This window comes from Aulostomus chinensis, chromosome 5, assembly GCF_037954235.1.
Source record: "Aulostomus chinensis isolate RoL2024-O1b breed Wild chromosome 5, RoL_Achi_v1.0, whole genome shotgun sequence".
NCBI classification, from domain to species: domain Eukaryota; kingdom Metazoa; phylum Chordata; class Actinopteri; order Syngnathiformes; family Aulostomidae; genus Aulostomus; species Aulostomus chinensis.
Genome location: NC_141324.1, coordinates 502,914 through 530,000, shown reverse-complemented (window position 1 = coordinate 530,000; position 27,087 = coordinate 502,914). Strand labels below are relative to the sequence as shown.

Sequence of the window (27,087 nt, the reverse complement as noted above, 5' to 3'; positions counted from 1 at the left end):
CAATCAAACAGCTGGTGAAAACAGGCTCCACCAATCAAACCCTCTGGTGAAAACAGGCTCCGCCAATCAAACTCTCTGGTGAAAACAGCCTCCGCCAATCACACTGTCTGGTGAAAACAGGCTCCACCAATCAAACTCTCTGGTGAAAACAGCCTCCGCCAATCAAACTGCTGGTGAAAACAGGCTCCGCCAATCAAACTGCTGGTGAAAACAGGCTCCGCCAATCAAACCGCTGGTGAAAACAGGCTCCGCCAATCAAACCGCTGGTGAAAACAGGCTCCGCCAATCAAAGTCTCTGGTGAAAACAGCCTCCGCCAATCACACTCTCTGGTGAAAACAGGCTCCACCAATCAAACTCTCTGGTGAAAACAGCCTCCGCCAATCAAACTGCTGGTGAAAACAGGCTCCGCCAATCAAACTGCTGGTGAAAACAGGCTCGGCCAATCAAACCGCTGGTGAAAACAGGCTCCACCAATCAAACTGCTGGTGAAAACAGGCTCCGCCAATCAAACTCTCAGGTGAAAACAGGCTCCACCAATCAAACTCTCTGGTGAAAACAGGCTCCGCCAATCAAATTGCTGGTGAAAACAGGCTCCGCCAATCAAACTCTCTGGTGAAAACAGGCTCCACCAATCAAATTGCTGGTGAAAACAGGCTCCACCAATCAAACTCTCTGGTGAAAACTGGCTCCGCCAATCAAACCGCTAGTGAAAACAGGCTCCGCCAATCAAACCGCTGGTGAAAACAGGGTCCACCAATCAAACTCTCAGGTGAAAACAGGCTCCGCCAATCAAACCGCTGGTGAAAACAGGGTCCACCAATCAAACTCTCTGGTGAAAACAGGCTCCGCCAATCAAATTGCTGGTGAAAACAGGCTCCGCCAATCAAACTCTCTGGTGAAAACTGGCTCCGCCAATCAAACCGCTGGTGAAAACAGGGTCCACCAATCAAACTCTCTGGTGAAAACAGGCTCCGCCAATCAAATTGCTGGTGAAAACAGGCTCCGCCAATCAAACCCTCTGGTGAAAACAGGCTCCGCCAATCAAATTTTGACGGAAGTTCTTTTTCTCTTCCAGCCAAATTCAGACGTGGCCAACCAACTCAGCAGCAGCTGGACAGATGTGTGGAGAGCCTGAGATGGGAACAAACAAACCCAAATAGGAAACGCTGCTGAAGCTGTGGACGCCACCCCATAAAGAGGACATGTCGACCAAGAAGGAGCTCATCAAGAGTGTGATGAAGCCCAGGTGGAGGGGCCTCTCCATCAAAGACTTTGACGGAGACAAAGGAAAAGGTAGGCCATGGGATTTTCTTTTGGAAGGAGAGAAAATGTCTCCACATCGAGAGCATCTGAACAATTGTGGCTACATTTTACCAGCACCCAGAGCAGCCTGCAATGTTTCATGGCTCCTAACGTTTGATTCCAAGTTTCATCTTCTCTTGTGTACAGGGGTGATGGCAAATGGCAGATTTCTCCAAGGGGAGATGGTGTGTGACACCACGGCAGAGTCACCCAGCTTCAGAAGGGAGAACCATGCTGGGCTCATGAAGACAGGAGGTGTGTTTGGCCCTGAGCTGAAGCTGACGCTTGAATTTCATGGAGGAGTTCTAATAGCCGTGGTCTGTGCTTTCATGCCTTTATTTGGACACTCAAGAATGGAAAGCTTTTATTTTGAAATGATCCTGAAGTCACTCCACATCCTAGTTTGACTCAGTGGTCTGTGCTGTCTTCAGAACAGGCCCAGAACACCCACTCAAAATGTGGAGTGTGTGGATGTGGGACACCAATCAGAGATGTTGATTGTAAAGCTGTCGAAACTGCAGGAGGGAATATCCATTCAAACCTTTATTGCCACGAGAGGCTCACTGGGGAGGCAGAAACAGCACAGGAACAACGCAGTCCATTCACTTCCTCATAGGCTGCTCTCTTGCGCCCTCTACAGGGTCAAACTAGTTCTAGTTCTTCCAAGTTCCCACATCCTTCCCCTTCAGCGAGCTCTATATATTCCCAACAGGAAACAAAACCAGAACAAACAAGATTTTGGAGGAAGGTGCTGGACCTCCACCGCTCTGGCTGGGCTGCTAGGAGGCTCCGCCCCCGTGAGCAGGCAACGCTTTTGCTGTCCTCTCCTCTTTTTCCTCACACACGCGCACACACACACACACACACACACACGCTTGCCCAGCTCCCATCCACACAATCACCATCACAGTCACCTCCTTCCCACACTCAGACATTCTCCTCCTTTGACAATCAACCAGGAGAACTGCTGGACTGTGTGTGTGTTGACCTCTGACCTCCAGGTCAGACACCAGGACAATCAGTGCACTGTGGAATGCTTCTTACTGGTCTTATCGGTCTGAAGAGCGTCCGTATTGTAAATATTTCCTCATGGCCATGTTTTTCCATCCTGGTAATCTTGTCACTGTCTCATATTTATGGATTCACAATTATAAAGTACGGTGCCACTTGAACTTCTTTGTGTTCAGCCTTGTCCTTCTGCACTCCTTGAGTGAATCCAGTCTTCTGAGCCTCGCCAAATCTCAGTTCCTTTTTCCTCCTACTTTGGGACCTCTTATTGACCCACTGGTGACACATTGGTGCTAAATTCAGTGTCATGTCCCACTGTAACAGAGGGCGCTGTTGTCCACCTTAGTCCCTCCCAAACTGATCATTTCATCCATAGAGCAGAAGGCACCTTAGCAACAACTCTGGACTCTGCTGGCCCCCTAAAGTAGAAAACTATGAACCCAAGGAAACAAGCACCTTGGTACGGTTCTGGAACCTGACAGCTTCAACAAGAAACCCAGAAACTGGAGAGAAGATGGCGCTGCTCCAAACTGGAGGAGTCACATGGAGTCTGGCAAGATGGCCTTAGAACCTAGAAGAAAGCCCCTGGTAGAACCAGAGCAGCCGACTACTCAGCACTAATAGAGTAACTCAAGAACAACCCAGGTTCCTCTTCAGTCCTGGAGCCAGACTGACAGAGAGCCACGGCTCTACTGAACCAAGTAGTCCTGTTTCCCTGGGCAGCAAAGAGTTCATGGACTTCTTTAACGACAAAATTCTCCTGATTAGAGAGAAACTTCTTCTCCTGCTGCCATCAGCTGACAACATGGCCCCTAGAACCCAGAACCTTAGAGTCAGCTGGAGGACCAGACACACACTTGGATAGTTTTTCTCCCATCAGCCTTCATGAGCTCAGTTCAATAATGTCCTCCTCTAAACCTCCACCTGTCTCCTGGACCCCATCCCAACTAAGCTGCTCCAAGACTCTCTCCCCTCGTTAGCCCCTCCCTCTTAGATATGATCAATGTGGCGCTGGTATCTGGTTCCGTCCCTCAGTCCTTTAAAGTAGCAGGAATGAAACCCTCCTCATAAACAAGCCTGGATCCAGAAGTTCTACCAACTACAGACCAACATCACATCTTCCTTTTCTCTCCAAGGTTCTGGAGAAAGCAGCTGCTAAACAGCTCTGGGACTTCTCCACAGCAACAGCTGATTGGAGGATTCAGTCAGGTTCCAGGTTCATCCTAGCACAGAAACAGAACTAGTCAAAGGTACCAGTGACCTCCTACTGGTACCAGATGAGGGACTGGTCTCTGTGCTGGTCTGATTAGATCTCAGTGCAGCTTTGATACCATTGACCACCATATCCTTCTACAGGGACTGGAACCTGTCACTGGTATGAAAGGAACCACACTAAACTGGTTCAGGTCATATTTACTGGGTAATCTCAGTTGGTACCAGTTAATGATGGTTCCTCTGAGACCACTACAGTCAGTTCTGGTGTTCCTCAAGGGTCTGTGCTTGGACCAGTCCTCTTCACCCTGTACCTGCTTCCTCAGGTCACATGATCAGGAAACTCTCCATTAATGTTCACTGCTATGCAGACGACACTCAGCTGAACTCATCAATGATCCACATGGAACAAACCAGCTGACTGAACTGGAGGCCTGTCTGAAGGACAGGAAACATGAAGGACCATCATTTCCTTTATTAAACTCTGATAAACTGAAGTTCTGGTGCTGGGCCCAAACACCTGAGGACCACCTGATCTGATGAGACAGGTACCCTGGATGGCACCACCCTGGCCCCCAGCACCACTGTAAGGAACCTAGGAGTTCTCTTTGACCAGGACCCTTTAACTCCCACATTAAATCTCCAGGACGCCTTCTTCCATCTACGTAACATCGCTAAGATCAGACACATCCTGGCTCAAGAAGATGCAGAAAAACTAGTCCCTGCTTTTGTCACTTCCAGGCTGGATTACTGCACCTCCCTCCTACCAGGCTGGACTAATAAGTCCCTAAAGACTCTCCAGCTGGTCCAGAACGCTGCTGCCACGTGTTGACTAGAACTGGTAGCAGAGACCAGGTCTCTCCTGGACCAGAGGAAAAACTGGGGAGTAATTTTCCCAGAGTAATTATTTTAGAGTTATTATTTTCCTCTTCAGTAGTCGTATCTACTCATTTGGAGTCATAAATATCTCCTGTGACCAATAGAGTGAGAGCAATTTTCCAGAAGAATTTCTATTGGAGTAATACAGCAAGGCCCCGCCTACTATGTCCAGGTTTTTGAATTCTAAAGGCGCCATTGTCTCAGCCCGCACTTCTCCGCATCGGCATTACTCAGCACTCGCAGAGTCTGCAGACGGGACCACAATAATACCGTACATTGGACTTCATATTTTTCCTCACTTTGATGGATCAGAAACCAGGTCAGACTATTATTGTTTAACTTAGTAAACAGCAATGTTTGTTACTGATTTGCAACTTTTCAGCTGGCCACAGCTACTTACCCACAGACGTTAGCATGTTTGCTAGCACCAGGAGTACTACTAATTATTAGGAACAGTATTGGCAAGGCTATATCATGCATATTCATTCGTGTATTTACAAGGGAGGGATGGTTCACATTAAAAATCAATATGTCGGTTTTCACATTCATGTGAATCGTCCAGAATTAACCCTGAAGCTCGTTTCCATCTGCAGCCCCTGAGCAGGCTTTTTGTGGTCATAAAACTATCCATACAAAAACTGACATCGATAAACTATGCAACAAGACAAGTAGACATCGTACAGGAGACGGAACAATTGTTCGACGTTTTAATGGTGGCCGCACTCGCCGAGACACGTGTGTTTGACTCTGAACAGAGTGATTTGGTTTGCTTGTCCTTCATATCTCGTCCGCCGTACATCTACAAAACGCTGAATTTTCGAATCATATAATGTCAAATCATATAGTCAATGCCTGAACTGTTGTGCCCGATGTCGGTGGTTTTCAACAAGTAGTCCGGGGACCCCCAGTTGTCCTTGAGCGAATTCCAGGTGGTCCCCAGCTAAATGGAGAGTTGCTAACCCAAACTGACCCTTCTAGATTCTTTAGCTCTTGACCCTTCTAGATCTTTAACTCTTGAGGTTTTATTGCACAACCAAGAGTCCACTTGTGTTATATTGTATCTCTTTATTTGCCTCAAAGGATGCAAGCTGTCAGGGTGAAGTGTCTCCACAGGCAGAAGTCCATTTGCTATGAAGGGCAACTGACCTTCAATTCATTTTTGGAGTGTGGTGAGTGAAACAAATTGCACATGGAATAGAATTGTCATCTACCAAATAGTGTATTTTGACTGCAGCCCCCATCTATAAATATGTTGTTCCAGGGGCCCTGAGAAAGATTTGAGTTGAAAATGTTTGCTTTAAAAAATTATATTTAGACAAATATTTGCACAAATTTTAATGCTTTTTCAAAAATGGCAGTTGTACGAGCTCACAAAACAGCACTCAGTGGTGCACTACAAGCTTGTATATCTGCTAATATTGATATTCAAACAGTTTTCTGAAAAGAACAACAAAAAAGTCTTATGTTTTTGTATCAGTGGCGCTCAATATTTCATGTCAAGGATCCCCCAAAATTATATGTCTTTGGCCGCAGACCCCCATCTGAATATCTGTTGTTTCAGGGACAGAAGCAAAGATTTGTGTTACAAATGTTGACTGTGAAAGATTTTAGGCACCTTTTCAAGATTCTTGAAAAAATATCAGATCTGCAAGCTCATAGTGCACTACTCGGGGGCAGACTTTGCGCTTGTAGATCTTCTATTTTTCAACAGTTAAAGCATGACGCTATAATGCTTAAAACACCAAGAGGTGTTCCCGCCCAAAATGGGTTAATGGTTAAAGTGGTTTGAATTATAGTGACACAGATGCATGGCCTTTAATAATAATAAAATAAATACATTGCAGTCAGATTCATCAATGTTGTGCAATCTTGTTTTGTCTGCAGTTTCCAAGAAATTTGCAATTCCAATCTTGGATTTAAAAGTCTATGACGATCTGAACACTGAGGTTGATGAGTAGGCGTTTACGTTTCTTGTGAATAAACCACACCTGGGTGTGCTTGAGGTGCGTTTACCTCAAGGCTCACATCCTGAAGGTGTGGCACTTATTACTCGGAGTCATATAATGCACACAGTCCTTGCTAACCTAGAATGTGAAGTATTTTTGCACTTCAAAATGCTCTTTGTTTCAAAACACCCAATGTAATGCAACATGGATCCATCCTCATCGAACATAATCTTTTTCCATTCTACGTGTTGCAAATGATCCCCTCTTGCTGATAGTATCACACCTGGACTGCTAGATTCAGCAAGCCCCTCAAGCCACTCCATTGCCAGCTCCAGAAGCTCCTTTCTCAGCTCCAGTGTGGAAAACGAGGGGGACTCTGATGACGTCATCATTTTGCAGCCAAGTCCTGCCCGAAGTAACAGAGCTGACCAGACTCGTCTCGCTCAGGTGAGCCTTGATGACTGTTTGAAATCGAGATGCTGATTCTGATAAGGGGGAAAAGCCCATGTACAGTTTTGAAGTAAAGGGGGGATGGTGGCCACTCACTTATTCTCGTGCCTTCATATTGTCATTTTGACTCAGCCCCCTTCGTGTTGCAACCTGAGATTGACAGAATAGTCGTTTACCTTCTCCCACTTCGATGATTGAAAGGATTCTGAAGGAGAAACCTGGAGGGGAGAGGATCATGAATGAGCATGCTCAGACAAAAAGTCTGACAGATTCTCGGAGACGTGACATGGTGAAGATACTGGTGGCACACATGGCCAGTGAACATGGGTATGACGGCATTATGAACATGAGCACCCAATGTACACTTTTTGTTTTAATTGGTGCAGACCAAGAGCCTTTTTTTGCAGAAGGCATCAGGAAACAATACTTTTGTTTGTATCTTGTGTGTGTGTGTGTGTGTGTGTGTGTACCCTGTAGGGCAAGTCCTTCAAGGCGTGTCAAAGAGGAATGTGCAATGGGCATCACTGCCTTGTTCCCTTATCTGGCAGACCCCCAGGGCAATTTGGGCCATGTAAGTAGATAAAACAAGTCTGTAATTGCTCAAAATAGGACTGTTGAGTGCATTGTAAACAACATATTATTGAACATTTCTGGATGCTGAGCTTTCTCCTAGTTCAGCACTGCAGATGTCAGAGCCTTTGACTCCTAGTTCAGCACTGCAGATGTCAGAGCCTTTGACTCCTAGTTCAGCACTGCAGATGTCAGAGCCTTTGACTCCTAGTTCAGCACTGCAGATGTCAGAGCCTTTGACTCCTAGTTCAGCACTGCAGATGTCAGAGCCTTTGACTCCTAGTTCAGCACTGCAGATGTCAGAGCCTTTGACTCCTAGTTCAGCACTGCAGATGTCAGAGCCTTTGACTCCTAGTTCAGCACTGCAGATGTCAGACCCTTTGACCTTGATTTTAGCAGTTCTTCAAGAAGGGTGCGTGTTTTTTCATTTTAAGGAGAAAATAAAAGAAGAAAAAGTTATTATGTGAACAGTGCAAAGAATGCTTTTTTGCTCCAGTGGTGACAAATAAGACTGGGGCTCTGCTGTGATTTAAGTAATTTCATTTATAAACAATATAAACCAAAAAAAATTCCATAAATTAGAAAATAAGTGTTAAAAAAGTAGTGACATTGGCTGATCTACAAGCTCACAATGCTGTGAGATTGTAGATCTTATGTTTTCACTAGTTTGTGTCTTGGGCAAACATCTAGATGCATCCTGCAACTGGAAAGTGTCGCAGCAGTGTGTGTGGTTCCAACACTTCCAGGTGGTCCAGATGCTGGCGACAGAACCCCTTTCAGCGAGGAAAAGCAGCTAACCACAGAAACCCAGTGTCATGAGGCCATCGCACTGATTGTAAAGGACCACACTAGTCCTTGCATGTGTTTGTTTCATCTCAGTGAAATATTCTAAATGTGTATTGTTTACATTCCGTTTTATTAACAAATATAAACTCTCAAAGTTATTAATTAATGCTTCTATTTTTGTGTGTGTGTTTTAAAATAGTTGGTAGGTGAAGTTGTGAGTGACTACTGTATGTGTAGGACTGTTGTATGGATTTGGGAGATTGAATTTTGTCCTCTGAGTGACACCGTAGCTCCACAAGAGGGAGAGACAGGTAAAGGTAACCCAACAGGAGTTGGTAATGAGGAGGCTGCTTTGTTTGAGCCTGGGCCACAAAGGTTTGATCTCCAGGCTCCAGCGTAACTTCTGCTTCATTTGCACAGAAAAGAACATTGACGCCTGTTTAAACAGAAGAAAAGATTAAAAGTATTGAAGCATCCTTGGTGAGCGCAGTGAGGTATGTTTGTTTATCTTGAAACATTGTATTATTGCAACATTGTGAGTTTGGATCAGTGTGCATGGAACACTTTGTTTGAAGGAATGTTTGGTTGATGTTGTAATATTATGGACAAAATTATGAAGATTGTACTGTGTTCCATGTGTGACATGTAGAGCTGGCTCAGGTGAGCCCCTGCATGGTTTCTCCCTCTCTTTCTGTTTCCCTCCTCCCTCTCCTGCTCTTAGGAAAGATCCAGGAGGACTCTGGCTGCTTCCTGTTCTGCCCTCCCACCTGACATCTGGGAGAAGAGTTGATTGGAGCCTGGTTGCCCCTCCACCTGGCTGGTTCCAGGGAGGCCTCTTTATCAGCCACTCCCCTGCTTTGTTCTGGGTCTCTCTCTCTCTCTGGCGGCCTGCTGAGCAACATACTCTGAGAAACCACTTTGTAAGATCAACTTATTTGGAAGTGGGAGGTGGTCGGTTGAGGTTAGATTGGGGTACCCCACACCTTACATCACGTAGTCTTCTTTTGTATACCACACTAGTTTATGGGTTGGTGCCATCCTTGTACGTTTTTGACAACCTTGATGAGTTAGACGGGCAGGCCTTTTGCTACTTGTGTTTCTTGTGTCAGGAAGATTTCAGTTAGGCCTTGTTTTGATATGTTAAGTTAATTTGTTTGGCACAATCCCCTCACGGCCTACCTTCCCTCCCACTTTGTACACAACTCTTGTTGTTTTGATCACCCCTTTGTGAAATAAATAATTCTTGCACTGATAATTTTCCACTTGGCTGTTTGTGTTATTCCTTGTGTTGCCGCAAGGAACGTAACATACTGTGAAGACTGTATGGTGACTTGTTTGTTTTATGTTTTGTATACTCTGACACAGTTTTCACGGTGCTCTGGTGAACGTGACGACGCTGCTCTCACTAAAATAAAAGACGCCTTAGGCATCAGTCGAGACTCTCTTTGGGGATCCAAGGGTTGCTACACTGATGAAGCATACAACTGATGAGGTAATCATGAAGGAGAAGATGAAACAGACCTTCACCCATCGCCAAGCAATGGTTCACAATCCAGTGAAGTCCTCTGAAATATTCACCACCTTTCCAAGACTTCCTGACATCGCAGGAATGGTGTGTGGCTCTTGAAATGAAACATAACTAACCCTTTTACAGCTGAAGCCGATTCTAAAAAAAAAGGCTTCTAAATCCTGTTTTCTGAAAAAACTTTCTGTCAGGGGTTCTCAAACCATTCCATGACAAGGACACCAAAAATGATGTGTAATTGGCCACGACCCCCATCTGAAAATGTTGTTTCAGGTCCCCCCAGAAGCAAAGATATGAATTCAAAACGTGTGCCCTCAAAGAATATATCAAAGATTTGTGCCACCTTTTCACTATTAGATCCACGTGAACTTGTATCATGTATATGCTTGACTTATAAGTACACATGAGTTCAAAGTATCATGAACGGATAATACATAAGACAACAGAAAAACACTTCCTATCAATCTCAGCAACAGAAAGCATTTCCTGAAGCCACCTCTTGAAACATGGAGCCCTCCAGTTTAATAATTTGAATTCTTTAGCTGCAACCATGCCTGCTTGTAGAGCCTGTTTTTGAAAAGGAGGAAGAGTCCTCGTCCTGTCAGAGCAACCAAATACAGCAAAGTTCCAGTCTTGTTTGGAAAACCAATCCAATATATCCCACCAGAAGTTACTGAGAACAGGACAGTGCCAGAAGAAGTGTGCCATCGATCCTTCAGCACTACGACATCCATCATACGTGGGAGAAACAGATCCAAATATCTGACTAAGCCCAATTTTGGAAAAATGAAGTATACGCAAGACTTTGAATTGAATCAGTCTGTATCTCGAATCGATGGAACATTCCTGTACACTGACCAGGCTTTCCTCCCACAGTGCCTCTGACACTGGGACGTCCAGTTCTTTGGCCCAGGCCTCCCTGAGAGGACTGGCGTCTACTGGAATCAAAGGCAGTGACCAAGCGAGAAATCAAATGTTGGGAGTTCCACGTGAGAGAAGTAAATCTTCAAAGATGTTGCTCTTTGGTTTAATGGTGAACTCTGGAATATCCTCGCACACAATGATGCCAAAGTGTGTCTGAGGAAGGAGGTGTTCAGATTGGAGCTGAAGGAATGAAGCAGATTTGTTATCAACCATCTTCTCCAGTGGAACAGAGTCCTCTCTTCCTCCATTCCAGAAGCACACTGTCCATCATCGCTGGCTTGAACAAATGGTTCTATGATACAGGTGTGTGGATTGACACATCTGACATTCCAAGCAATTGTTTAATAAGATTCCAGATCTTCAGAGGGTTTCAAAGAATAAAGTTATGACCAAGTCATTTGTCAGCAGGCTGCGCTCCCCAGTAAAGCAGTGCAGGAAGAGAGGTCCCTGAAACTGACACAGACTGGATTTTCAGCCGGGACGGGGAGACAGCAGACCAGTCATCGCCAGGGGAGCCCCACTGTCCAGTTTTCTGATGAATCGTCCCTACTTGAAAGGGCTCAAGAATACACAAGTGGTATTCCTCTTGGTTTGACCATTTATTTTGAAGGGACCAATTTGGAGCAGGTAAGAGTCCTAGGATGGACAAGGAAATAAAAGGGTATATTTCAGTTCCAAGAATAATTTACATTTCCCTTCAACATGAGCAAAATCATGCTAATTATGCAGAGCCCAATTTACTTGTAAACAATACTTTTCTATTTATAATTTACACATTCGCACCATCGCATTCAAGTTTGACTATGAAGGAGGAGGCTAGTCATGCAATATGGACAGAATGATCATCAGAAATCCATGAAACAATGTTTCCAGGATCACTACATAAGGCTTGGCCTGGTCTAAGCTACTTTGTGATCTATATTATTATGATTATGATTGTTGTTATTATTATTATTATTGTTATTATTGTTATTATGATTATGATGATGATGATTGTTATTATCATTATTATTATTATTGCTATTATTGTTATTATTATTGTTATTATGATTCTGATTATTGTTATGATTATTATTATTATTATTAGGATTATAATTATTATTGTAATTGTTATTATTATTGTTATGATTATGATTGTTATTGTTATTATTATTGTTGGTGTTGTCAAGCATTAGCCAAATTAGCCACACACTATGAAACAATACATCATCATCATAGTCCTTTGAATTAGATGACACTTCATTGAATGCCTGCAGACTAGCACACACTATCAGACTACATTCCCCATAATCCTCTGCGACATCAGGAAACAAATTGGTGTGCTGTTTTCAAACTCTTGTTTCCAACTAAACAGCCAACAGCAACAGATGCACTTTGTGACACACATTGAGAACATGACCGCTGCATCAGTGGACTATGGACGACATCAAGTTGATTCAAATGTCTTCATTTTAAATTCACCAAGCAAACGCTCCACACTGGTGATGGGTGGATGAGGCGTCATGAAGCGTCATGAAGCGTCATGAAGCGTGTCGACACAATGACACACTGTGTTGATACTGTGTCACTGAATACTGACACCTGCTGGACTTTAAACTTCCCTGCAGGCTTGACAGACTGAACTGACACTGATTTGATGACCTGGTGTACACAATAATGTCATTGAAGTCTTTGCGTTCATATTGGATCATTCCATGTCTTTAAACAATGTGAAGATGTATCTTAATGTGAAAATCTAAGTGAAAATGTTGGTAATGAGGACGCTTGAGGACTTTTACAAATTTTTATTTCAAAAAATACGTTTTTCTGACATTTTAAAATTAAGTCTGTTACGTTTTTTTGATAAAACTTCTCCAGCTGTCGAAAACACGGCACAGATGAGGCTGGAGTGCAAAGAAATTGTAGGGACAGCTGGTAGAGGTTTGGACAGATTGTCTTTTGGTTGGCCCAGTAACTCACTGGATCCTGGGCCCTGGAAGTACTGCCCTCTGCCAGGTATCTCTGCACCTCCTGGAAGGCATCAGCTGTGGCACTTTTTGTCTGCCTGCCCACTTCCATGTCCAAATGTTGCCAAAGGTTATCTCAAAAACAACAAACTGGCATTTTAGGACATGATTTCCCACAACAACAAACAATGCAGGTTCCTGTGGACCAAACAGCAGCTAAGAAGGTAGTGTTGGTGTCTCTGTTCCTCTCCAGAAGCACACAACTGTTGACAGAAGGCTTGGCTTTCCAAGAGAACACACTGACACTGGTGTGGTAGCCCTGAGTGTCGTGACTGAACAACCATCAGTCTTAGACTGTTAAAGAGGCTAAGAGAGGACACTTGTCAGACATTATTGTGTCTGATCGCCACAACCCACGTGTGCTATTTAAAACCATTGACTCTGCTCTGAATGCCCCACAGCCTGTCTGCCTGGAAGCACCCACTGAAATGTGCAATGACTTCCTGCACTTTTTCATTGACAAGGTTGTTATCAGGAGGGCTCTCATCTCAGCTCCTGCCACTGACCCCTCTGCTTCTGTCCGTTGCCCGGCTGTGTTCGATAAGTTTGAGCCTGTGACTTTGTCATTTTTAAAGATGTGGTTGGCCACATGAAGCCATCAGGTTCCCCTCATGATTCTGTCCCTCCTCATTTTTAAAAGAGGTTTTCCCCAGTATGGGGCAGTCAGTTCTGGGCGTTAGTAACAGCAGTCTGTCTTCTGGTGTTGTCCCCATTAGTTTTAAACATGCAGTAGTGCAACCACTGCTTACGAAACCTGGCCTTGACAGCACTGTATTGGCTAACTTTAGGCCCATCTCTAAGTTGCCTTTTATTTCTAAGGTCTTGGAGAAAGTTGTGTCTGCTCAACTGAAGTCTTTTCTGGATGAGCATGATATTCTGGAGGTTTTCCAGTCAGGTTTTAAGACTCTGCATAGCACAGAGTCAGCACTGCTTAGGGTCTTCAATGACATCCTCCTGGCAAACGACTGTGGAGATGATGTGATTCTTGTCCTGCTGGACCAAACTGCTGCCTTTGATACAGTGGATCACAATATTTTATTATCTCGGTTGCAGCACCTAGTGGGCATTTGTGGTAGTGCTCTGCGGTGGTTTAGGTCCTATTTGACAGACAGAACTCTGTGTGTAAGCTTTGCTGGTTCTGAATCTTCCCCTGCTCCTCAGTCATTTGGGGTTCCACAGGGCTCAATTTTAGGGCCTCTCCTTTTTTCATTGTATGTACTTCCTCTGGGCTCCATTCTCATCAGCATGGCATCTCTTTTCACTGCTATGCTGGTGACAGTCAGATAGATGTGCCACTAAAGAAGAAAGATGCTCTCTCAATCAAGCCACTTCTGTTATGTCTTGATGACATTAAAGCCTGGATGGCCCTAAACTTTTTCAATTTTAACGAGAAGAAAACTGAAGTGATGGTGTTTGGCCCCAGTGGCTCCTGTGAACCTCCCCCTATTGACTTGGGCCCCTTGGCTCTGTATGTGAAGCCAACTGTTTCAAACTTGGGTTTAAGATGGACAGGGATTTCAAACTAGATCGTCAAATAGGTGCAGTGGTGAAGTCCAGCTTCTTTCATCTGAGGCTGTTAGCAAAAGTGAAGCCCTTTCTTGCAGGAGAGCATTTTGAGACTGTGATTCATGCCTTCATCACGTCTCGGCTTGATGATTGCAGTGCTCTTTACTTTGGAATCAGCCAGTCCTCCCTCTCACGTCTCCAGTTGGTACAAAATGCTGCTGCTCGACTTTTAACCGGAGCAGGAAGAAGGAGCCCATCGTTCTGGCCTCCCTCCACTGGCTGCCTGTGCACTTCAGGGTTCATTTTAAGATTCTTTTATTTGTTTTTAAATCCTTAAATGGTCTGGCCCCCCTTACCTCTCTGAGCTGCTTCACCCTCGTGCTCCTGCTCGGTGCCTCAGGTCAGCTGACCAGCTGCTCCTGGAGATACCGAGGTCTAAGCGGAAGCTCAGAGGGGACAGAGCCTTTTCTGTTGCTGCTCCCAAATGATGGAACGATCTGCCTTTGCACCTCAGACAGGCTTCTTCACTGTCCATTTTTAAAACTAATCTTAAAACCTATTTTTATTCCTTGGCTTTTGACCCAGCATGAGACTTTGCTCCTGTTTTAGTATTTTTATTGTTCTTCACTTGATTATTATGTTTTATGACTATTTATGTACAGCACTTTGTTTTCAGCTGTGGTTGTTTTTAAAGTGCTTTATGAATAAAGTTGAGTTGAGTCTTAGTTTTCAAAGACCTTCTGCCCTTGGAGGAGAGTTTTAGGCCTTCCTGGTGTTGCTGGACAGGCGGAGCAGGGACCGAGCAAAGCTGTGGTTTCTAAGAATGGAGAAAGTTCCTGACAACATGAAGCTTGGGCCCAGAGTTCAAATACTGAACCTTTCCTTCAAGTATCTCTACATCAGTTCCTTTGTTCCACATCAAAACCACTGTTTTGGCAGTCCAACACTTCATCGGACAGTTGTATAAAACAATGCTGCATTCCTACTTTGCCAGGTTGCCTTGAATGTGGCGTCACTTCCTGTTCTGACACTCTGCTGCTTTTTCAACATTTTTAACAAGAAATGTTTGTTCACAATTCACTGAAACGAGTGTGTTCAATGCCACACATTTACAGACCTTTGTGTTTCCTTGAAGGTTCATGTTGGAACACTGAACGTAGTAAAATCTGTTCTTTAATGGGAAATCCCTGTAGATGAAGTGGAACATTCCAGAACTTCACTTTAACACACTCCAATTCCAGAGCTTCTGTTTGAATGGAGCTGTTGTTCATGGATTTTGATGGACGATGCTTGGTTTTCCATTGTCCAATGAATGTTTGACCCTTCCAGTCCTCTAAAGTGATGGACTAATACTGGCAAGATGCAGAAATCCTCTATTGTTCAAAGCACAGATTCTGTGTTGATACATTGTTGTAGTTTTTATACTTGGAGAAACCAGAATCTGACAGGAAATCACTGTAGAAAGTTGGCTCAGTTTCAGAAAGTAACAACTCAGTAGCTTCACTTGACAGTGACGGACCTTAAACTGGGCTATTTTGATGGACTCTGCTTGCTTTTCCACTGTCAAATGAACTTTTCTAATGGGAAATTCCTGCTCATAGACTGGTTTGTTTCATAAATGAACCAGTAAGAGCCCTGAACTGAGAGAAGAACCTGAAAGGTCCTTGTTCTTCATGTGTTTTCCATGATGGGCCTGTTTTCCTGCAGTTGAAAGCACATTTCTCAACACTAAATGGACTGTAATTTCATCAGTTTGGACTGGGAAAGCTGCTGGGTATTTTTACAGTTTCTTCCATGGAATTTTGTGGAACAGTTCATGACTGTAATTGGACGGTACCGTCTGGAAACGCTGCTGCCAGACTTTTGACCCTTTTTTTACAGTGCAGTAAAGACCCAGGCCGTTAGACCTGTCCAGCCTCACACCATCTGGAGGTGTTGGTGCTGAATGGGCTTGTTCAGTGAACCCTTGGGGCTCCATCCACCAAAACCTGTCCACGTAGTCTCGGCCCCACTAGGACCAGGTCCTGTGAGTTTCAACTCTCTATGTACCAGGGCCCAGGAGCTGGAGGGCTCCTGAATCAGCAGTGTTGGTTTAGGTTGAGGGACAGAGTTGCTGAAGTTGGGGTTTTTGAATGTAGACACTGAGAGGACGGTCTCCAGTGACCTTTGACCTTGACAGAGGCCTTCCCACACCTGTTCTGGTTTGACCTGATTTGGGCTCTAGAGAGAGGAGAGGACAGGAGAGGAGAGAAAGGAGAGGAGAGGAGAGGAGAGAGAGGAGAGAGAGGAGAGAGAGGAGAGAGAGGAGAGGAGAGGAGAGAGGAGAGGAGAGAGAGAGGAGAGGAGAGAGAGAGGAGAGGAGAGAGAGGAGAGTAGAGGAGAGGAGAGAGAGGAGGAGAGAGAGGAGAGGAGAATAGAGGAGAGAGACGAGGAGAGGAGAGGAGAGAGGAGAGGGGAGGAGAGGCCTCCATGTGGCTCATGGATCCCTGCATGGAGAGACCGTCCCTTCTCCTTCTCTGTGTCCACAAAGCCACGGCGGTGGAACCAAAGGTCTCCAATGTGCAGGGTCCTTGACAAAGTGGGGCTTCATGGTGGTGGACTGATGGCTCTACCTGCTGCTACAACACAGGCTTGGGGTTTCTCCTCTGGAGACACAAGGTTGAGGTGGGTTTTCTAGCCCAGCCTGGAAGGCTCTCACACACTCGCCAGAATTCAGTTTCTTTGATGTGTCCTGAGATCAAAGACAGAATTCTAGGATCAAATACACTGGAAAAGCCCCCTGATGACGTCATCAGGAATCTGACTTGGATCTGGTCCTCACCTGAGCTGGTTTCGTTGCAGCTCCTGGTTTTTGCGACTGCACTCGTGGACACGTTCAAAGATTTCTCAGTTTTCCACAGCGCCTGACCTTCAGGTCTGAGAGGACTGATGGATGGTGGTTCCTCTCTACTGAGCTGCTGGTTCCTGCCATGACAGGAATTCTACCAGTTGTAAAAGGGAGCTGTCAGCTGGGGACAAACCTGACTTCTGCTCAGCTCCACTGATGCTCCACCCCAGGAAGAAGGTAGGAAGTTCCACCAAGGAACCTGACAAGGTGAACCTGAGAGGGGAACCTTTTCAGGTGATGACATCATGAAGCTCCCTGAGAGAAGGACGAGCAGAGGGAGGGCACTTTGAGGAGCTAGAATATCAAACCTGTTCCAGTTCTTAACAATTCTTGGCTCTACTCCATGACTCCATGTATCTTGTTTGATATATTTGATGTCTTCAGTATGAATCTCCAAAGTAGAAGGTAGTCCAAATAAAGGACACCACTGAAGAAGAGGGTGTCCTCACTTCTGAGCGGTAGTGAGTGGCTGCTCTGTCCATGTCCTGTTTTTAAAGTACTATTTATTTAGTGGCTTTAGGGGCAGACAACAAAAACAGCATCCCATTTTTAAAGTGTTGCATCGTGAGGTGTAGAGGTCCCAGGTGGAGGGAGGACTGCTACCCACAGTTCTCTGTGCTGCCTTGACCCCCCCCCCCCCCCCCGCTGAGCCTTCTGTTCAGCAGCCTGTAGCTGCCGTGCCACACGGTGCTGAGGCCCTGCCTCAGTTGTAGAGAGCAACACTCCAAGAGCCAGGATCCAAAAGGGTAACAGCTCACCTTCACTATCTTTGTCCAACAGAACCCCCACCAGCTTCGGGTGGTGGACCAGGCCCCCAGCTCTGGCTGTGATGGAGTTCTGTGGCCCTGATGGTGTCCACTTGTTTCCAGGCCAGACCAGGCTACCAGGAGACATGTGTGGAAACAGGGAAAGGGTGGTCCACCACCCATTCTCCTAACCCAAACCCAACCCCCACTGAGGAAGCAGCGTGTGATCCCAACCCACTTAACGGCCGCACCTTTGCACCTCCCTGCTGGATTTGTAGGCATGGCTTGTGACCAGGACATGGATGAATGCTGCACACAGCAAAGCCATGTGAGCATTTGGGGAAATCTGGGAATCCTGAGGGTTCCTTCCAGTGTCACTGCAGGCAGCATTGCAGAAACACATCAAAACAGGATTACAGTTCAATAGCAGGGATTTTCAGGGAGTTCAAGGTGCTGGGGAGAAGTGGGGTCCCAAGAACTGAAGGACTGTGCACCCCCTTTCTCCTCCTCAGACAGGTCTTTTCCCTCCTCCCCAACCAATTTTGTTGGGTTTTTCTTTTGATCTTTTGTTGTGAAAGTGCCTTTAGTCGTTTGTTTTATTGATCCTTTCATTTAAAAGCACTTTTAGTTGTTTGTTTTGAACTAATGAGCACATTTTTACTCCTAATTTCTAATATCATGTTGAATTGGTGATGTAACTGTTTAATGTGTGTTTTTAATATTGACAAATGTTTATGTACTCAAATAAATGTTCTTCCTTCATTTCACTACGTTCTCTGTCCTCTTTGATCCTCCTATTGACTCACTGATTTATCCTTCTATGGTTCTGGTTCTATCAGTTCTAAAATACAGTCTCCAACAGACAGAACCAGAGACCTGCGTGTGCTCCAGAGTCCCTCTGCTTCTCCAGCTCCCAGGTTCTCCACCTTCTTTTCTCAGGCTGCTTGTCATTGCCTGGACCAAGACCCAGGATCTCCATGAGGTGCAGACACCATGCTGGTGGTTCAGCTGGGGAACCCTCCTTTCCCCCTATGACACTCATCAAACTGCCTTCAATCCTGTCAACAAACTCTCTTAGAAAGTGATGTTTCTCTTTTTTCAAGATGGTGTTTCTTGACCAGCACCTTTTCAAGTCTCTGAAAGTGGTGGGAACTCACTGACAGGTGCATCAAGAAAGGATCCTCTCACCACATGGCAACGCGCTTTCCCCTGAAATGGAGGTCCCATGAAGGACTTTAGGTAGGAATGATGTGGTGTGGTGGAAGTGAGAACTGGGATGCTGCATGTAAAAGGTACTCCTGAGGCTGGAGGTGTCACCCTTAACACTGGAGGGCCTCTTGCCACAGTTGGGGGAGCTGGGAAAGTTTCCGGAGGTCCACATTTACAGGGAATGAACAGGGGTGCTAACGTTGCTGCAGGAACACCTCATTCCAGCCGTAGTGAACGGGCTCCAGTGTGGCAAATGTTGACCGCTCTTAGTTGGTGACAGCAGCTGATTATTGCTGGAAAGGTGAGCTTGGAAGCTTTCCTCTGATGGTGACAGGTTTGATGGGGGGGGGGGGGTGACCAACTGTGTTAGGTGAGAGATGAACCCCCCAGAGCGGTCAGGTTTTGTGTCATGTTAGATTAATTTGAACCAGGATTGCCTTCTCTGACTCTGTCATTGTCAAACAATGCACAGCCTCCCATCAACTTCATAAAAACCCATGAATGGGTATTTTAATGTGTGTCAGTATGTGTTTTACACACACACACACACACTCACACACACACTCACACACACACACTCACACACACACACACACACACACACACACACACGTGAAGGACAGGTACCGTTTCTGGTCTCAGCTCCCTAAGATTCCATGTGACTCACCCCTTCATAAAGGTGAAGTCTTATTTCACAAAAACTGCGGGGGAGCCTTCCAGTTCTGAGGTTAGCACCCCAACATCGGAGAAAAAGTGAAACACTGAAGACAAATCTCAAGAAGAACCTTTGTCCCTTCCCTCCCCAGACGGCAATGTCACGTCCATGCCCTAGCGGTGTTCTTGGTTGGCCTTGTGTCTGTCTTGTCTCCTGGCTCCCGCTTTTATATTGAAATTGAACTCTGCTCTCATTTCTGGTAACTTCCCTTCCCCTTAGTGTGTTTCCCACCAGGCCAGAAAACGGACGGAGTACCGTTTTCTTCATCAACCGTTCTCGTCAAAGAAATCTTCATGTGTAAATGTACATATTGGTGTATTGTTTGTTTGTTTTATTTTTTTATCTGTTCCCCTCTTTGCTTTGGAATGTGACACAGCCTGTCAACCATTTGTTTGTGAAATAGACAAAACTAAAGAAGCAAATGAAACATTTCGCTGATTAGTTGTGAGCCTTTTTTTTGTATCACAAACTTTAATTTGTAAATTTGTGGAAAAAGGCAAAGAAAGCAGGAGTGACCCTCCACATTAGGAGGGACTGACAAAGACTTGTACCTATGATAACCCAGCCTGTCATTTGGAAAAGAGATTCTATGCCTTGACTGAACTGGGAGGCTAACAAAGCCTGAGGAAAGCTAAAAACAATCCAAAAGGTTGCATGCTGAGACTGATGTCATTATGGTTATGAGGGGCCCTAACCCTATGTTCAGCACCTGACCAAAGTACTTGCATGCTCTTCAGTGAAGTATTTTTGAGTAATTCTCTAGAATAGTACTCTCAAGTACTATGACTGGGGGGTGGCAGTACTTCAGTTTGTTTTATTTAGTACTCATTCCACCTCTCCTTTGCCACCAATACTTGTTGTGGTCTGCATGTCCAGCGAGTGAGAGATTGTGTCAAACGTGGTGGTTTAGGGCTCCTGATCTGTGTCCTCCATGTGACTGAACCTTCATAACTCTTTGTGGCCTCGCTAAAACCACCAGAAACCCTAACCATCTTTGGGTGGTGGACCAAGCCCCCAGGAAGGACTGTGCATTCCTGCTCCCCACGTTTGTGGAGGGCAGGCCATAATTCTAAACCTAGCCCTTACGGTTCCAAAGTGCACCACTTTTGCTGGGGTGGTAGTCTTACCTTATACCTCCACTGATTTTATGTGTTCAAAGAATATATGCCACTTTATCTTAATCACTAATGTTGTGATAGAGTGAGAATTGAGCTGTCATGTTTAAAATGGAGCTGCCTAAGGCCACAAGGACCAGGTCATATTTAAAGGCTATTAAGTTGACTTTTTTGAAACCCCACCACCTTCAGGCTTCATGCAGGATATCTTAGTAACCCATGCGAAATGGGAGACGAGAAAGCACTTAGGTGGGAGGGGACACTTACCTTAAAACCCTGAACCTTCACCCTGAGCAGCACCGATAGAGTGAACGCCTGTCCGGATGGAGGGCAAACCTTTCACTTGATTTGTTTCACTGCTCGTGGAATTTAAAGTTGGCATCACTCAGGCTAGGAAGCTCCTACACACACCTGCTTGCTACCATCGGAAAGCCCGTACACACATTTGGGGAGGGTAGCCAGCGTCTCGGGACTCTGCCCCCTACAGGTTGTATGTACACAAAAGTTACTGAACAGTTTAGCCTCAAAGAGACGGTGACCTAAAAGACATGCATATCAAAACAGGTACATGGAGAAGGGGCTGTTAGCTCGGGTGCTTGGAGGCCACTTTTGTTCCTTTGCACCCAGCCTGAGGAAGACACAAATTGTGTCGAAACGTCGCACGGGCACATGTTGACGTTTTTGATTTAGTTCATACCGAACCCCTAGCCCTAACCGCTCTCCATGCACCTCAGACAGGCAGGGAGTCAAAGTGTCTCTGAACAGTGACACAAGCAGGTGGAGAGGGAGGCGTTGAAGAGAAGAAAAGAACAGGCAGAGTTTCACATAAGCCATTTCAGCCCATCGGACCACTGGGCTCCGACAGGTAGGCCGACCCCCTACCTGTCCAGGTGGTTGATTTAGTGGACTGGATGTCTGTGGACCTGAACAGCTAGGCATCTGACAGCAATGAGTAAGACTTTGGGGTAAACTCTGAAGAAGAGGAAGATGAGGATGATGGAGAGAAGAGGAAGATCAGGGTGACATTGACAACTACGATGACGGCGTGGCCAGCAACGTGGAGAAACAGGGTGCCGACACCTTTGACCCAGAGGAGTACCAGTTCACTTGTCTGACATATAAAGGATCTGGTGAGGACGCCTCCCTCGGTAGGGGTTCCAGGCACGTCCAACAGGGAGGAGGCCTCGGGGCCGACCCAGGACCCTGGAGGGATTATATATCTCAGCTGGCCTGGGAACGCCTCGGGATTCCCCCGGAAGAGCTGGTGGACGTGGCTGGGAGAGGACAGTCTGGGCCTCCTTGCTGAGGCTGCTGCCCCCCCGACCCAGACCAACCGGATCAGAGGAGGACGATGAAGATGATGAAATGAAATGAAACCCCTCTTTTTCCTTTTTTTATTTTTTAACCCTTTAAATAATAAATGAAATGAAAGACACTTGTTTTGACTAACATATTCATCTGAAATTATGTTTTACGATTGATAATAATAATTATTATTTATTATTATTTTAATAATTACATCAGAGGTTAGTGGTTAGGGTTAGGGTTCGGTGAATGAGCAAAAAACCCTCCCCTCAATGGGAAGGGAGGTGCACGGTCCATCCACTTGTCAGACCACCATACCACCAGTCCCCTTGAGGTGGATGTGCACGGCAGCACTGGCCATAGTGCACTACCATCCACGGGTCATCATCCTTGGAGTTCCCCATTGCTGGGTTCTGTTTTTAGTGTATCGGCGTAGCCTTTGTCATGTATTTAATGAATTTTTAAGGGTCCTATATTATTTATTATTCATTATGAAAATATGAAATCAAATGAAATGGAAATAATGTTTTAAATTGTTTATGAAAAATCAAATCAAATTATTTTTAAATCAAATTGCTTTGAAATAAAAACCAAAAAGGCAGCATTTCAACCCTGGGAAGAATCTTCATCAGGCCTGGCCCACAACAGCCAAGCACAACCCAGTGCTCTCCAGTGCTAATAAACAGGTGTGTAGTTTCCAGTGTCAAAGCAAGAAAGAGCCTCTCCTGCCCCTCCCTCTACTTCTACCCTCTGTATTTTCTCTACAGAAAAAACCATGGAGATGCTCTCTGCTACTTTGGCATGATGCCATGCTAATGAGCCTCCAAGAAGCTCAGCATCATCCTGGTCTTTCCGTCAGCAGGAAGCCTCAGAGCGATAGAAAGAGTCAAGACCATACAACCTTCAATGCCTCTGACAGAAAGAGGCTGTTGGTCATCCACTGTGTTGCCACTGCAGTGAGCCTGCTGTCATTCGGTTGGCATTCTTAAAGACTACATGTATTCCATGGTAGGCTTTCTTTAGAATGAGTGGTCAGTGGGTAATTATTGTTTCTTTTGGGGTGGTAGAAAACTTCAACATTTCAGAAGCATCCCACAGGAATGTGGAAAAATTGTGTGGGCCTGCTGTGCCCAACTGGAAGGGTGGAACCCTGAGACACATCCCAAATCAATCCAACTTTCTATGTCCCCTCATTCAGACCCTCTCAAATTGAATTTATATTTCTATTACTATTCCCATGAAATCATCTTATAATCATACTGCCTTTCCCTGACAGGTACAGAGATTGTCTTCCTGAGGAGTGGCTCTGTGGCAACTGTGACGGCCTGCATCACAAAAAGCAGCCCCTCCACAACAGGGAATCCATCACTGATGGTTCTTTAAAGCTATTCCTCCAAGTACCCACATCATGAAAAACAACCATGGTTATTGCACCCACGAGCAAGGTATGTCTTGACCCAAGTCTTAATTTTTCTTCATATGTATCTCTGGCTTGTGACAAATAATAGCAGGGAGTGGTTCCTTTTTTTGGTCAGCATGCATTTTTCCAGCTGTGAGGGCACCATGCTGTTCTTATCAGGGCAAAAATACCGCCACATCACCGGGGAAACCAGTGATTTTAATGACTATCAATGGTGAGGACAATTCACTACACCACACAGACCACGCCGATGCAGTATGCAGCAAGAAGGTTCCGGGTGGGAGTCCCGGCTCGAGTGCAGGATCTTTCTGGGTGAGTCTCCATGTCCTCGCTGTTCCTGTGTGGGTTCTCTCTGGTTCTCCAGCTTCCTCCACAGTCCAAAGACGTCAAGAGGGGACGAGGCTGATTGATTCTCTAAATTGACCGTAGGTGTGAATGTGAGTGTGAATGGTTGTTCGTCTCTGTATGTTGGCCCTGCGATGGACTGGTGACCTGTCCAGGGTGAACCCCGCCTCTCGCCTGTAGACGCTGAGATAGGCTCCACCCCCCGCAACTCTGAATAGAAAGGAATAAGCGGAAGACAATGGATGAATGAATGAATGTTACGTTGGTGATGTCACTGTGAAATGCAGGTTTTGATATCAATGTTGTTTTTCTCCTTTTCAATGTTGACTTAAATAAATGTTCTTCCTTCATTTAACTACATATTCTTGCTTTTTTATCCCTCTTAATTATTCATTCAATTTATCCATCCATCCATTTTCTTCCACTTATTCCTGTTAAGGGGGGGTGGAGCCTGTCCCAGTGACTGTCAGGCAAGAGGCGGGGTTCACCCTGGACAGGTCGCCAGTCCATGGCAGGGCCAACATATCGAGACAGACGACCATTCACAATCTCAGTCGTACCTACGGTCAATCTAGACTGTCAGTCAGCCTCGTCGCCTCTTGATGTCTCTGGACCGTGGGAGGAGGGAGAGAACCCACACAGGGAGAACATGCAGACTCCATCCAGAAAGGCCCGCAGAACCTAGTGTTGGTTGGTGCTAGTGGCTCATGTTGCTTTGGATGAGAGGAGACGAAGGAAAAGCTCAACGTGGGGGAAGGTGGAGGTGAGACTGGCACGGGAGAGCAAGGAAGAAGAAGCTGGGACGAGACTTGGCTCCATTGGTGGAAATGGCACCTATGGACAAGTCTACAAGAGACAACATGTCAAGGCTGGACAGCAGGCTACCACCAGGGTCCTGGACGTCACGGCGGATGAAGAGGAGGAAATTAAACTGGAGGTTAGCATGAAGAAGAATCCCAGCACAGAAACATGGCCACCTACTAGGGTGCTTCCAGTAAGAGGAGGCCTCTGGACATGAAGACCAGCTCTGGCTGTGATGGAGTTCTGTGGAGCTGCTGACCTCACACTCCTGGTGAGGACCTTTCTTTCCTGCCCCTCTCTTTCTTTCTCTATTCAAGAAGACTCGGCCTGTCGTGTGTGTTTATATTTAATCGTGCATTTTATTAAAAAATGCTAAGTTTTTACATTTTAAGAGCTCCTCAAAAGAGAAGACGTAAAAGATGGAGCTTTGTAGTTTTCAGTCCAGGCTTTCTTTGATAGCGATGGGTGGACGGTGGTGCGCTACAGGCGGCGGCGTTGCTCTCATCCAGCGACTGAGCCGCCCGTCCCTGAAAGATGAGGGAAGTCTCCCCCAGGTGCTGCTCCACCAATGTCACCAAAACAACCCCACCTCAGGTGTAGAGAGCAACACTCCAAGAGCCAGGATCCAAAAGGGTAACAGCTCAACTTGAACTATCCTTGTCCAGCAGAACACCCGCCACCTTGGGGTGGTGGACCAGGCCCCCAGCTCTGGCTGTGATGGAGTTCTGTGGAGCTGCTGACCTCACACTCCTGCTGAAGAACACTAAGAGGAAACAGCTGAAGGAAGAATGGATGGCCTACATCTCCAGAGAGGTACTCAGAGTCATTGAGGACTTTCTCCTCCAGGAGGGGGGCCTGTGCCCTCCTCCCCACAACACCACGGATGGAACGTAAGCACCGTTCACGGAAAACCACCATCCTGAGGGAGGCACTTGTGTGAGTTGCATTTGCTTCCTGCTAGGGAGGACAGCTTATCTTGCTAGCGTTACATTAGCTAGCAGCTAGGTTAGAAAGGTAGTATTCTTGTGTGGAGTGGAGGAGCATGGGTAATGCATTCCTACCCATGACCAGCAGAACATGTATGTGACCCATGTATTTTAGAGCAGCCAATAGTTCCCCACCTCCTAGACACGTGTGTTATTTCAAGTGGGTGTCTCATGAAAGTGTGGTTGAACGGTCAGATGGCTGATGCTGAGTCAGCATTCCTAAAGAGGCCAAGGCCGTTTGTAGCCTGCTGCACCACACTTGAGTGAGACGGATCAAAGTTTGTGTCCAGAACAACTTGACATTGGGCCGCTCATCTAGACAACCAGTCCAGTGAAGCCCTGCTGTCAGGTGACCTGGGGGTCATTAGCATGTGTGTTAGCTGAGAGGAGAGGCAGCCAGAGGCTGACACACACAGCTGCTCCCTCTACATGAAGAGAAAAGGGCCAGTTGGAATCAAAGCAGTGTAGGACTTTGGCATGAACTCCATCTGAAAACACTACTTGTCACCTCCTGGATTTGAATGTGCTTTGTCTCATTGTTCTGGCGCTGCTCGCTCATGTTGGTCGTCTTTGTGTGATGCAGGTGAAACTGGATTTTACCAAGACGCTAGAGGAAGGAGCAGACGTGACGCCAGCAGCACGTCGGCCTCCGTGACGCCGGACGCGCGTGATAACGAATGATTTCATCAGCTGAAGGCAATAAACTTCATCTGAAACAAATCTCACAACATGTCTCTCTCTGTCTGTCTTATTGTGAGAATCTGAGTCTCACGTCCCACGGTTGGTGAAGTCTCCAGATATCAGGATACCAGCAGTCCAGGGAAAGGTCTGGGGCCATGCTAGCTTCCCCAGCATGGGGGCCGAAAGGAGGGTTCCCCAGCTGAACCACCAGCATGGTGTCTGCACCTCATGGAGATCCTGGGTCCTGGTCCAGGCAATGACAAGCAGCCTGAGAAAAGAAGGTGGAGAACCTGGGAGCTGGAGAAGCAGAGGGACTCTGGAGCACACGCAGGTCTCTGGTTCTGTCTGTTGGAGACTGTATTTTAGAACTGATGGAACCAGAACCATAGAAGGATAAATCAGTGAGTCATTAGGAGGATCAAAGAGGAAAGAGAACGTAGTGAAATGAAGGAAGAACATTTATAGAAACCAACATTTTATATTCAAACAACATTGATATTGAAACATATTTAATGGCTGCATTACAAACGTAACATCATATTTCAAATTATTTGTGAAAACGGTCTTTTTATTTAAACAAAGAACTAAAAGTGTTTTTGAATGAAAGAATAGAAAGTTCACAAATAAAACAAACAACTGAAGGCCCTTTGGAAAAAAGATGAAGAGAAAAACAACCAAAATCTCAGGGAGATCAAACAAAACCAAAGCGCTCAAAGAAGAAGGAGTGTCAACTCAATAGACAAAGTGAAGCCTTGACAGTCA

The 27,087-nt window shown here is 45.8% G+C and overlaps 2 long non-coding RNA genes across 4 annotated transcripts; both read left to right on the top strand.

Annotated features, from left to right (window-relative positions):
* The first annotated feature begins 4,820 nt into the window (after window positions 1-4,820).
* LOC147260821 (uncharacterized) lies at window positions 4,821-9,040 on the top strand. Of its 2 annotated transcripts, XR_015116154.1 has the most exons (5): window positions 4,821-5,571; window positions 6,624-6,795; window positions 7,000-7,125; window positions 7,276-7,369; window positions 8,115-9,040. It is a non-coding gene; the product is annotated as an uncharacterized LOC147260821 (long non-coding RNA). The 2 variants fall into 2 exon arrangements; XR_015116153.1 differs by having other exon boundaries at window positions 6,624-7,125.
* A 530-nt stretch (window positions 9,041-9,570) lies between these two features.
* On the top strand, window positions 9,571-18,381 carry LOC147260820 (uncharacterized). Of its 2 annotated transcripts, XR_015116166.1 has the most exons (4): window positions 9,571-9,646; window positions 10,556-10,906; window positions 11,012-11,230; window positions 17,783-18,381. It is a non-coding gene; the product is annotated as an uncharacterized LOC147260820 (long non-coding RNA). The 2 variants fall into 2 exon arrangements; XR_015116165.1 differs by lacking the exon at window positions 17,783-18,381 and having other exon boundaries at window positions 11,012-11,502.
* Window positions 18,382-27,087: the final 8,706 nt, after the last annotated feature.